This window comes from Heptranchias perlo, chromosome 2 (genome assembly GCF_035084215.1).
Source record: "Heptranchias perlo isolate sHepPer1 chromosome 2, sHepPer1.hap1, whole genome shotgun sequence".
NCBI classification, from domain to species: domain Eukaryota; kingdom Metazoa; phylum Chordata; class Chondrichthyes; order Hexanchiformes; family Hexanchidae; genus Heptranchias; species Heptranchias perlo.
The window spans coordinates 136,138,164-136,151,108 of record NC_090326.1 but is presented as its reverse complement, the minus strand read 5'-3'; positions in this window follow the sequence as shown (position 1 = coordinate 136,151,108).

Genomic DNA, 12,945 nt, shown 5'->3' with positions numbered 1-12,945 from the left:
ACAACACCAGGTTATAGTCCAACAGTTTTATTTGAAAATCACAAGCTTTCGGAGGCTTTCTCCTTAGTCAGGTGACACCTCAGTGCAGTACTGAGGGAGTGCTGCGCTGCCGGAGGTACTGTCTTTCAGATGATAAACAAAGGTCCTGTCTGTCCTCTCAGGTGGACATAAAAGAGCCCATGTCGCTATTCGAAAAACGGCAGGGGGAGTTCTCCCAGTGCCTGGCCAACATGTAGACCTACTCTATCCTTCTGTCTCCCTTGTAACCCTTTGAAATTAATCTCTGAACCAACCCTGTTTAGAGTGAAGGAATAAAAGACTGTGTGTGAGTGAGAGAGAGACAAAGACTACAAAAGGAGGATCAAAAGGAAGAAGTGACATGGTGTGCGGATATTACACAGTGTGCTGAGAGTTCGGTAAGTGTGGGAGTTTGGTGAAGTGGGGGAAGGAGGTGCTGCTTTGCCTTGCTTTTCCAAACTTTTCCTGCAGAGCGGTAGTGGACCTGAGAGTAGAAGACTGAGATTGTGGAATAAAAGCAGCAGCAGACCTGCACCAAGAGACAACTACTGTGCGACATCACAGGGACTTAACTCCTGGACCTGAGATAAATAAGAAGCAAAAAGCAATCCAAGTGGGACGTCACCAAGGAAGAGGTAAGTGATTGGCTGGTGAGTATTTTCCTGCTGAATTTGTCTAAGGTTAGAGTTTGTGGATTCTCTGGTCTCTGTTGTGTAGTGGGGGACTGCTGTTCAGCAAGGGCCCTTGAGTATACCTTTTTAATTGAAGTGAAATTGGTGGGATTCATTTAATTGGAATTAATTAGTTAAAGGGTAAGTCATGTCAGGACAGCCCAGCCCCGTGTTATGCTCTTCCTGCTCTATGTGGGAAATCAGGGACCCTTCCGGTGTCCCTGACGACCATGTGTGCGGGAAATGCATTCAGCTGCAGCAACTGACAAACCGCATTGCGGCACTGGAGCTGCGGATGGATTCATTAAGGAGCATTCGCGATGCTGAGAACGTCGTGGATAGCACATTTAGTGAGATGGTCACACCGCAGGTAAAGGTTGTACAGGCAGGAAGTAATTGGGTGACCACCAGGCAGAGTAAGAAGAGCAGGCAGGCAGTGCAGGGGTCCCCTGTGGCCGTCCCCCTCTCAAACAAATATACCGCTTTGGATATTGTTGAGGGGGATGACTTATCAGGGGAAGGCAGCAGCAGCAGCCAACTTCCTGGCACCAGGGGTAGCTCTGCTGCACAGGCTGGGAGGAAAAAGAGTGGAAGAGCTATAGTGGTAGGGGATTCTATCGTAAGGGGAACAGACAGGCGTTTCTGTGGCCGTAAACGTGACTCCAGGATGGTTTGTTGCCTCCCTGGTGCCAGGGTCATGGATGTCACTGAGCGGCTACAGGGCATTCTCAAGGGGGAGGGTGAGCAGGCAGAGGTTGTGGTCCACATTGGGACCAACGACATAGGTAGGAAGGGAGATGAGGTCCTGCATCAAGAATTTAGGGAGCTAGGTAGCAGATTAAAGAGCAGGACCTCAAAGGTTGTAATCTCTGGATTACTCCCAGTGCCACGGGCTAGTGAGTATAGAAATAGGAGGATAGAACAGATGAATGCGTGGCTAAAGAGTTGGTGCAGGAGGGAGGGTTTCAGTTTCCTGGATCACTGGGCCTGCTTCTGGGGAAGGTGGGACTTGTACAAGTCGGACGGGTTGCACCTGAACCAGAGCGGGACAAATATCCTTGCGGGGAGGTTTGCTAGCACTGTTGGGGTGGGTTTAAACTAACTTGGCAGGGGGATGGGATACAGAGTGGAGCTACAATAGGGGGTGATGTGCAGCCAAATATAGAGAAACAAACAAGTCAGCTTGGAAGACAGGGCAAATATGTGAGGGCAAGGCTGGATGGCATCTATTTTAATGCAAGGAGTCTTGCGAATAAGGTGGATGAACTGAAGGTGTTGATAAACACATGGGAGTATGATATTGTTGCTGTCACAGAGACATGGTTGAGGGAGGGGCAAGACTGGCAGCTCAATATTCCGGGGTACAGAATCTTCAGGCGAGACAGAGGGGGAGGTATAAGAGGAGGGGGGGTCGCAATATTAATTAAAGAATCAATTACTGCCATAAGGAGGGATGATATATTAGCAGGTTCCTCTAATGAGGCCATATGGGTGGAGCTTAAAAACAAAAAGGGGGCAAGCACTTTGATGGGAGTGTACTATAGGCCCCCAAACAGTCAGAGGGAGATAGAGGAACAGATATGTAGGCAAATCTCAGAAAATTGTGCAAATAATAGGGTAATAATAGTGGGGGATTTCAACTTCCCCAATATTAACTGGGATACTCAGAGTGTAAAAGGCTTAGAGGGTACAAAATTCTTAACGTGCATCCAGGAGAGCTTTTTGAGCCAGCATGTAGAAAGTCCTACAAGAGAGGGGGCGGTACTGGACCTAATTCTAGGGAATGTGGCCGGCCAAGTGGAAGAAGTGCTAGTAGGTGAGCACTTTGGTGACAGTGACCATAATTCGGTGAGATTTAAGGTGGTCATGGAAAAGGACAGGGAGGGGCCGGAAATAAAGGTTCTAAATTGGGGGAAGGCTGATTTTAATAGGATAAGGCAGGATCTGGCCAAAATGGACTGGGATCAGCTGCTTGTAGGAAAATCCGCATCGGAGCAATGGGAGTCTTTCAGAAGGGAGATTGAGACCATACAATGGCAACATGTTCCCGTAAAGGTCAAGGGTGGTTCCAAGAACTCCAGGGAACCTTGGATGTCAGGGGATATACGAGAATGGATTAGGAAAAAAAGGAGGGCTTTTGGCAGATACAAAAGGCTAAAGACGGAGGAAGCCCTAGAGGAGTACAAAAAGTGCAGGGGGATACTTAAAAAAGAAATTAGGAGATCAAGGAGGGGCCATGAAATAACACTGGCGAGCAAAATAAAGGAAAATCCTAAGATGTTTTATAAGTATATTAAGGGTAAGAGGATGACTAGGGAAAAAATAGGGCCCATTAGGGACAAAAATGGCAATCTGTGTGTGGAGCCGGCAGATGTAGGAGGGGTTCTAAATGAATTTTTTGCATCTGTTTTCACTATGGAGAAGGACGATGTAGACATAGAAATACGGCAGGGGGACTGTGATATACTCGAACATATTAACATCGAGCGGGAGGAGGTATTGGCGGTTTTAGCAGGCCTAAAAATGGATAAATCCCCAGGCCCAGACGAAATGTATCCCAGGCTACTGTGTGAGGCAAAGGAGGAGATTGCGGGGGCTCTGACACATATATTCAGAACCTCTCTGGCCACAGGGGATGTGCCAGAGGACTGGAGAACCGCTAATGTAATACCATTATTCAAGAAGGGGAGTAGGGAAAAACCGGGGAACTACAGGCCAGTGAGCCTAACATCAGTGGTAGGAAAATTATTGGAAAAAATTCTGAAGGACAAAATTAGTCTCCACTTGGAGAAGCAAGGATTAATCAGGGATAGTCAACATGGCTTTGTCAAGGGAAGATCATGTCTGACTAATTTGATTGAATTTTTTGAGGGGGTGACTAGGCGTGTGGATGAGGGTAACGCAGTGGATGTGGTATACATGGATTTCAGTAAGGCCTTCGATAAAGTCCCCCACAGGAGACTGGTCAAGAAGGTACGAGCCCATGGAATCCAGGGTGCCTTGGCACTTTGGATACAAAACTGGCTTAGTGGCAGAAGGCAGAGGGTGATGGCCGAAGGTTGTTTTTGTGACTGGAAGCCTGTGGCCAGTGGGGTACCACAGGGATCGGTGCTGGGTCCCTTGCTGTTTGTGGTCTACATTAATGACTTGGATATGAATGTAAAAGGTATGATCAGTAAGTTCGCTGATGATACAAAGATTGGTAGGGTGGTAAATAGCGAGGAGGATAGCCTCAGTCTGCAGGACGATATAGATGGGTTGGTCAGATGGGCGGAACAGTGGCAAATGGAATTTAACCCGGAAAAGTGCGAGGTGATGCACTTTGGAGGGACTAACAAGGCAAGGGAATACACAATGAATGGGAGGACCCTAGGCAAGACAGAGGGTCAGAGGGATCTTGGTGTGAAAGTTCACAGATCCCTGAAGGCGGCGGAACAGGTAGATAAGGTGGTAAAGAAGGCATATGGGATACTTGCCTTTATTAGCCGAGGCATAGAATATAAGAGCAAGGAGGTTATGATGGAGCTGTATAAAACACTGGTTAGGCCACAGCTGGAGTACTGTGTGCAGTTCTGGTCGCCACACTACAGGAAGGATGTGATCGCTTTGGAGAGGGTGCAGAGGAGATTCACCAGGATGTTACCAGGGCTGGAGCGCTTCAGCTATGAAGAGAGACTGGGAAGATTGGGTTTGTTTTCCTTGGAGCAGAGGAGGCTGAGGGGGGACAAGATTGAGGTGTACAAAATTATGAGGGGCACAGATAGGATGGATACTAAGGAGCTTTTTCCCTTCGTTGAGGGTTCTATAACAAGGGGACATAGATTCAAGGTAAAAGGCGGGAGGTTTAGAGGGGATTTGAGAAAGAACTTTTTCACCCAGAGGGTGGTTGGAGTCTGGAACTCACTGTTTGAAAGGGTTGTGGAGGCAGGAACCCTCACAACATTCAAGAAGCATTTGGATGAGCACTTGAAATGCCATAGCATACAAGGCTACGGACCAAATGCTGGAATATGGGATTAGAGTAGACAGGGCTGATGGCCGGCGCGGACACGATGGGCCGAAGGGCCTCTATCCGTGCTGTATAACTCTATGACTCTATGACAGGTATATGAGTGTGAAGCATACCAATGTCCTTTGCTGGTATAGGATTATATCCACAATTCCCTAAAACCATAAGAATATAGTTAAGCAAATCTTACAATCTTTGAACATGTTGTTCCACTTGAGGTACAGAAGGGAAAGCAGGATACAATATTTAAAACTTCTATTAATGCTATTTTAAGCATTTCCATCTACTATTATGTTAACCCTCGTTATAGAACCCTCAACGAAGGGAAAAAGCTCCTTAGTATCCATCCTATCTGTGCCCCTCATAATTTTGTACACCTCAATCATGTCCCCCCTCAGCCTCCTCTGCCCCAAGGAAAACAAACCCAATCTTCCCAGTCTCTCTTCATAGCTGAAGCGCTCCAGCCCTGTTAACATCCTGGTGAATCTCCTCTGCACCCTCTCCAAAGCGATCACATCCTTCCTGTAGTGTGGCGACCAGAACTGCACACAGTACTCCAGCTGTGGCCTATTGCAACAGGCAAGCTAATCAGCACTACAGACTTTGTTTCATCTGGTCTTTAAGCCAAACAAAATATAGAGTGAGTTATAGGCCCTAGACACCTCTAGTTAGAAGGTTGAGGTAAATTTACTGCAACTGTTGTGTTCAAAAGGAAAAATCAGTTTCAACTAATGACTACATTATTCAGGTCCCTGATAAACATCCTACAAGAGAGCAGACAGGCAACCTCTAGAGCTTTTCCAATTCCCTTCCGTAACTAGCTGGTAGAAGGCGCACAAATCACAAACCCTCATCCAATTATTGTCTCACTAGAAAAGCAATGGTCTCTGGGCAGATGGGCCGAATGTCCTCCCTAGCCCGTTCTCACTTGTGATCCAGTAATTGTTGCTGCCAAACGTGTGTGGAATGGATTGAGCTTGGCCATAATGGCCCTTGGCTCAGTTAAATCACCTGCCAACACTCACTGTCTAGTTTCACAAACAAAGAATAGTCACTTGAGCGAGGTACTGAAGGGTAGCCAATGCCCTTGGAACATTATTCCAGCATGAATACCTTCAGGAGAGAAGGGAAAAAAATGATTTTTTTTTGAAAAACAACACAGACAAGTATTGTATTAAAGCTGCAAAGGGCTCCAATAAAAGAAAAGCTTAGACAGAAATCAAGATAGCAAGAGGCAATTAGCAGGCTTTCACAAAAGCAAATTGAACAGTGAGAATCAACATTCCTTGGAAGTCTATTTCAAATCAGAATTTCACTTGTTTTCCTTTAATCTTGCTACTTGGACAACATGACTAAAACTGAATAAAAATATCTGCATAAAGTCTGACTAGATGGAGTCTCTCTAATCCTGTGAGGACAGGAAGCAACTGTTCTGTTCATTATGTTTGTAAACATCTGCAGTGGACTGGAAGAGGGATAAAGATTTGGATTTTGTTACTGGAAAAGCAGTCAGTTATTAGGGAGTGACAAACATGGAGTTTTGCAGTACTGGCCAAAATGTTTCCAATGAAAACTGTTTCAGTTTATTGACATGTGCTTTGTAATTATATACACAGTGCAATATGTATATATTCTTCCTTCCTTTGAGAAGATAAGCAGACAGACAACCAACTCACCTGCACATTTCAGACAAGAACATCCTGTAACAGCCAAATGTGTGCATCAATGCAAGTTGTTGTTGTGATTAGATTGTGATGGACAAACCATGTGCTCGATATGGCCGTAGACTGGTATGCAATGGAATATGTTCCAGCAGGTAAAAGACTGAAGCTGAAACAGCAAGGTTCTTCACAGGAATATTTGAATGCAAGAGTAGAAATGGGCAGACAGCTGCCAGTGGAGACAGCACAATGGCGAGGTCTTGTGCCTCCTATAACCAACCTGTTATGACAACTGACTATAAAGTTGTGCAGTCCAGTTTGGGATGCAACAGAATTTTCTATCGTTGTGATGTTTGGGGGAGGGCATCTATTCTGGACCTCACCCACACTAGCACAAATCAGCAAACAAAATGGCAAGAACTACTCAGGCACAAAGGACTGTTACAACATGCTGCACCAACAGTTCACTTGTATTTTGAGGGTACATCAGTCCAGATGCAAGAAAGGAATGGACTCAAGATTGAGATAATGGGGGCAAATGAAGGCTGAGTTAAAAGGAAATAGAGCAAAAGAGTTGAGAGAACAAATTAAAGGCATGGCAGGTACAAATCAGCAAAAATAAACATTGGGACACAGACCATTATGTTCCTTTGCATGATCAATCTGATCTCTTATATATCACACTTAGCACTTTGTGCTTTGAGTAAATCTGGATGTAGTTTTAAAAATACAGCTTCTACAATTCTGGGACTGGCAGGACAGCAGCAGAGTATAATTACAGCAGACCAGCCAAACAGTGTTCTACCAGACAACTATTTGGCAATTCTCAGATTATAATCAACTTGTAAAGCACAAGGCAACAACATCAATTTTCCCATCCATGTGACAGTTATTCAACCTTTAGTTGGCACATCACTATTTCAAAAATTGTAATAAATTGTGTTATATAATGTAAACAATAGGGTGCAAGTGGAACAAATGCGGAGAGATCTGAATGGGGTTGGGCTAACAAGTGGCAGGTGTTGTTTAATGTGGACAAATCCAACATAAAGAGATGGGGAAGGGGAAAAGCAATGGGAATATAAAATGGAAAGTCTACACCACACAACATAGGGCTGTGATTAAAGGGCTAATGATAGATAGCTTGTTGAAACTATCAAAGCAGTTTGTGTCGGCAGTAAAGGGGCAAACAAGATCTTAGTGTGCTGTTATGAATTCAGGTCTACCATAAGTATCTCTTTGGTTCAATGGTGTCAGCACTCCCAAAAGCAATCTGACTGCCTTACTTTTATGGGAGTTGGGTTTCACTGCCCAAGTCCACTACTACGTCGCAGAATACAGGAATGTAACAATGAAGTTCCCTATGATCTGGACCAGATCTCTATATTTTTCTTCAATCTCTCCAAAGGCAGATCAGGTTAGCACTAGGTGAGATTAACCTTAGCTCAAATTGTAAACTGCTTTATTCTGCAGTAAGGTGAAATGTACAGAATAGGCATGACCGGAGTTGAGTTGCTTAGTTAAATCAATACAATTTATATATTCACATTGATACAAAGTAAAGAACAAATGACACTACCCCAACTCCAATGGATTGTGTTACTTAAGTTAATCAGAATAATTCCTCTACATCCAGTCGTACAGTCCAGGGTAGGACCTCTCACCTGGCAGTCTTCGGACTGTTTTTTAACCTTCTCGCAGCACTTTGTTGTCTGTCTGCCGTTTTGGTGTCCGTGTTTTTTTAAAAAAACTTGATTGTCATGTTAGCTTTCAGTCAAAGCTGACCACCTCCCCCTCCCATAAAAGGGGTCCACCAGCCTAACTTGGCAATGACCCCTGCAGAGTTCAAATCAATGGAGTTGTGACAGCAGCAATGAGTGTGAACAGTTGCTGGAATGTCAAACTATTTTCCATTGTCTCCAGAATGTTAGATTTCAGATGGGGCATCCAAACCTAATACACACCTGCAAGCCTGTAAATCTAACCCCATTAAAGTAACCTTTAACTTGAAAGCACATTTTTAAATAACTCCAATCCAGATTCTGTGGAAAAGGTGGTCAAAAATTCCAAAAGAATATCAGATATAACACTAGAGAGAATGAACACAAGTGCTAGGGAGCAATAGTTAACTTGGATAGCGCACTGCTTTGGCCTTACCTAGAATTTTTTTTAAAATTTCTGATTATTGTACTATAATAAGCAGTTCTTTGGAGAGGACAATTAAATAGATAACAGAGATTAGACATTTGAGCTAAACAACAGGCTGAAGGAGCTAGGAATGAATACACTGGGGAAAAAAGTTCAGGGGGGACCTTATCAAAAGTTTATAATTCTACAGATTGTAGATAAACTACACATTAACATATTGTTCAATATACCCACTAATTTAGTATCGATGGGCAGTGTAGAAGTCAGAGGATGTTTTTCGGATCACTAGGATGTGGGTAGTCATTTTTTTTATTCATTATTCATTCTTGGGACGTGGGTGTCATTAGCAAGGATGGCATTTATTGTCCATCCTTAGTTGCCCTGGAAAGGTGGTGATACAACTGAATGGCTTGCTAGGCGACTTCAGAGGGCAGTTAAGAGTCAACCACGTTGTTATGGAAATAAATCTGAAAATGAAAAGCTGTTGGATTATTGTAAAAACCCAACTGGTTCACTAATGTCCTTTAGGGAAGGAAACTTGCCATTCTTACCTGTCTGGCCTGTATGTGACTCCAGTCCCACACAAACGTGGTTGACTCTTGACTGTCCTCTGAAGTGGCCTAGCAAGCCACTCAGTAGAACCACCCCCACCTTCTCATAGCAACTAGGGATGGACAATAAATGCCAGCCTCGCCTGCAATGTCCACATCCCAAGAATAAATAATAATAGAAAAAAAATAAAACGGCTGTGGAAATTATTTCCTCTAGCTGCTACGTGCATTAACACTGTAAACAAATGCTTGAAGATTTGCTCAGGTCGGTATTGCTAGTGAAATGGGCAAAAAGAAAATGCTTACAATTTCACTACTGACACCAACAGGAAATATTCCCATTTGTTTACAATGTTACTGTACATATTAACTAGAAGAAATCATCCGCACTGATCTGTCACAGGAATACGGGGTAATTTTTGTTTTACAATGAGTGGGTTTATTCTAACTGAGGTTTTGTAAGAATTAAAACTTTTAAAAAACATATAAACGCAAATACAATATATGTGTACAAGATACATGGCTAAATACAGCTTCAAATTCAGCCATGCAAACAAGTCATTAAACTAGAAAATTGTACCATTTATATTAAAGAACACAAGAAATTGGTACACTTTAGGACACCAACTAGTATGCCTAAAAATCTCAAAGTCTTACTCAATCAGTTTGTTAACCATTGTGCTTCCTGACAAGTTTACTGCAGGATAGTATGAAATGGATTTTACTTTAATGTGGCATATGGCTCAATCTGGTCACCCCTGGACAGCCAAAAGGAAGGGGAAATAGAGGGAGGCCGGCCACCAGTTTCCTTCCTCAAGTCAAAAGAATGACAATATGCAAATAGGCATATATTACAGTCATCCCTGCAACTCCTCCAAACAAAAAGTACAGAACTCTAGAACTTTATCCCTATTCTCCCCAGCATCAGTGGGAGATGCAGTCTGGGTCCACATAAGAGTTTTTTTTAAAAAAAAAGCTCAATCCACACTGAGTGCACGCCAGACTATCCTCAGGACTTGTATGCCTAGCAAAAAGATGTACCCACAGGAAACAGCATGTGTGCTGTGGTCTTAAAAAACATGTCTCTCTTTTAAAGGTCAGCTCCCAGTCTGCCAGATGAATAATAGGAACAAGCTACAATAAAAATGGTTTAAAATCCATACATTAAAAAAGGAAACTGCTGAAGTTGAGTATACTGCTTACAATGCAGTTTAATAAAAGTTAGAACTATATCTTTAAAGGGCATTGTCTTCACAGAAAAGCATGGAGCAAAAGAAGAGTCATTCATAACGATGCCATACAGGACAGGATAATGCATTAACAAGATAGGTCAGAGTCATCTGTTTATAAATAAAACTTTTTTTTTAAATGAAGACAGCAGCTTTTTAAAAAGGTTCAAGCTACAAAATTCAAATACTGTTTGTTCAGTATTTACAGTTCCTCAATTAAAAAAGAGTAGAAATGGTCACATTGCACAATATTCATGCTGATTAGTTCCATTTATTTTAAAAACACACTATATAACAACAGGAGCTGTAAAATAAAACTTTGAATATCAGATCTCCCATTTCCTCAATCTTAGCAGTGCACCACCAGGAATAAAAAAGCACACTTCTGCCACATATTTATGGATAACACACCTATATTCAACTGAAGTATGTATAACTGTGATTGTAGTACTGCAATGCACTTCTGTGCCTATCGATTTGCTATGGTAACCACACAGCATCACCCCCAGGCCAAGCAAATCCCAACACTGTTCCAAACTAACCATGTGACATCATGGACCAGATCATTGAAAAAAATTCTCAATCCATTTTTCAGCAGCTATGGTCAGCTGTCATTAGTTCCCATTCTTCCATTAATCCTTCATCCAGGACATTTTGCCTAATCCTTGCTCCTCAACCTTCAGCTCCATCCCTCACACCAAGGCCTGCTTCAAACACTGCAGCCCCGTCCCTTCCTGCAAGGTCCACTTCCAATAGTCTAGCGCAGATATGCTCCACACTGAGCCCCAAGGGCAGCAGCTCCCTGCCTAACTCCACCCTGTGTGCTGTCGGTCAGCCCAGACTCTGAAGGTCCACAGCCTAGTAAACATTGCATAGTTATTGCTATTAAAATGGCAGATTATTTCTATTTTACAATCATGTTCGTGTTAGTGACTAAGTTTTTTATCGTATTTGCTATTTGATCTCAGTTTATATTTATAGGGCATTTATATCAAAAATTAAATGTGAATAATTTGGTATCTACATAATAAGATTTTGTCCATAGTTCTCCATTTTGATCCACAAATCTGATTATCAGTGCTACGATCTTTAATACATCATGAGCTACTAGAGTCCACTTCAACTTTTTCCAACCCAACTGTCACTCTTCACAAAGGCCCTGCATTCCAGCTCTCTCCAACTATAGCCTCCCCATTCCCTCCATGCTTTTGCCCCATGTCCTGGCCCCCAACCCATGCCTGGGCCCGACATTCTTGGGGGCACACACATTAGTTCCCACTTCCATGAGACAGGCAAGATAATTTCTCCGGCTATCAAAAGATTTGGAGCCCCAACACTGCATGATCTACAAACAAAAAGAGAAAGGACAGAAAGTGAGCGAGAGACAGGCAGCGTGCCAGGCTTAAAAGGAAGAGTGAGAGAAAGACATAGTAAGGAAAATACAGAAAGTTTGCAAGATATGTACAGCAAGAGTATGACAATAAAGAGACAGCGGCAAGGAGACACTTATACGAAAGGAAGAGTGTGAAAAAAAAGTTAGAGACAGCAAGACGACAGTGACAAACAATGACAATGGAAACGAAGAATTCGAGACTGGCAGTCAAGCAGAGAGGAAATTACAGGAAGAAAAGCTTTATGATTTTTGGCTGTGAGCAATACCACAAAAAAATCAGCAGGCATCACTTTTTTAAAAAAAATGCACGTAACCAAAATTGTCATTTTGGAAATCAAATTACAGCAAAAGAGAGCTAGTTGCTCACTTATCGAACCGTTTGCATTTAGATGCTTATTGTCTTAACCAACACATTCACGTTCTTAGGCGATCTACCCTCTGGTTCAGCCTCGACATGCATGGGAGACTTTTTTTTAAAAAGGGGGTGGGGTGGTGGTGGAAGAGGCAAGAGAAAAAAGGAGGAACTAAAAAAGACCAAGTTAAAAGCTTAAGTTACAAACAGATGGTGTTCTGGAGAATACTGGTCTCACGTAAGTAAGCTGTGAACAATAGAAATATATCCTGTAGATTCGACAGCTGCAAGAACTGAAACCAGGTTCATCAGAGATACACCATCCTCTTCGCTGAAAGCAGCATCTTCAAAATACTGAAATCGCTGGAGATGAAGTATGCAGGATCAACAAACAAAAACAGAAACACACAGCCGAGGTAGTGCCCCCTGCAATTATTCCTAGCACACCTTCAGACTTACCATTCCCAAAGAAGTTCACGAGAAAGAGCGTGTAAACACAGGGGCGATGCAAGAAAATCAGACTTGCAAATGTGCAAAAGTAAAAGTGACTGCAACAAAGTACATTCACATCCTGGGGGATTCGGAGAAAAGTGCCAAGCTCCCCCTCAGCGAGACAAACTGAGCTCCACGGGGGGATATTGTCAGCCTGAAGTTGTAACACACACACACACACAGGGTCCTGTCCTGTCTGCAGAATTTAATCCTCAAACTGCCCCAAACTGCCCGCGTCTCCGCTGCAGTGTGAATACGAAGTGGTTATATTTTTCACAACACCATACTCTAGTTTGTTTACGTCCTGTGCATACGTTATTACTTCGTCAACAAATGCATATATATAAATATTAAATAAAACCTTCTTGCAATATCCTACCTTCCGGTTACAGCCCGATCTTGAGTTTTGCAGAAAGTAGTG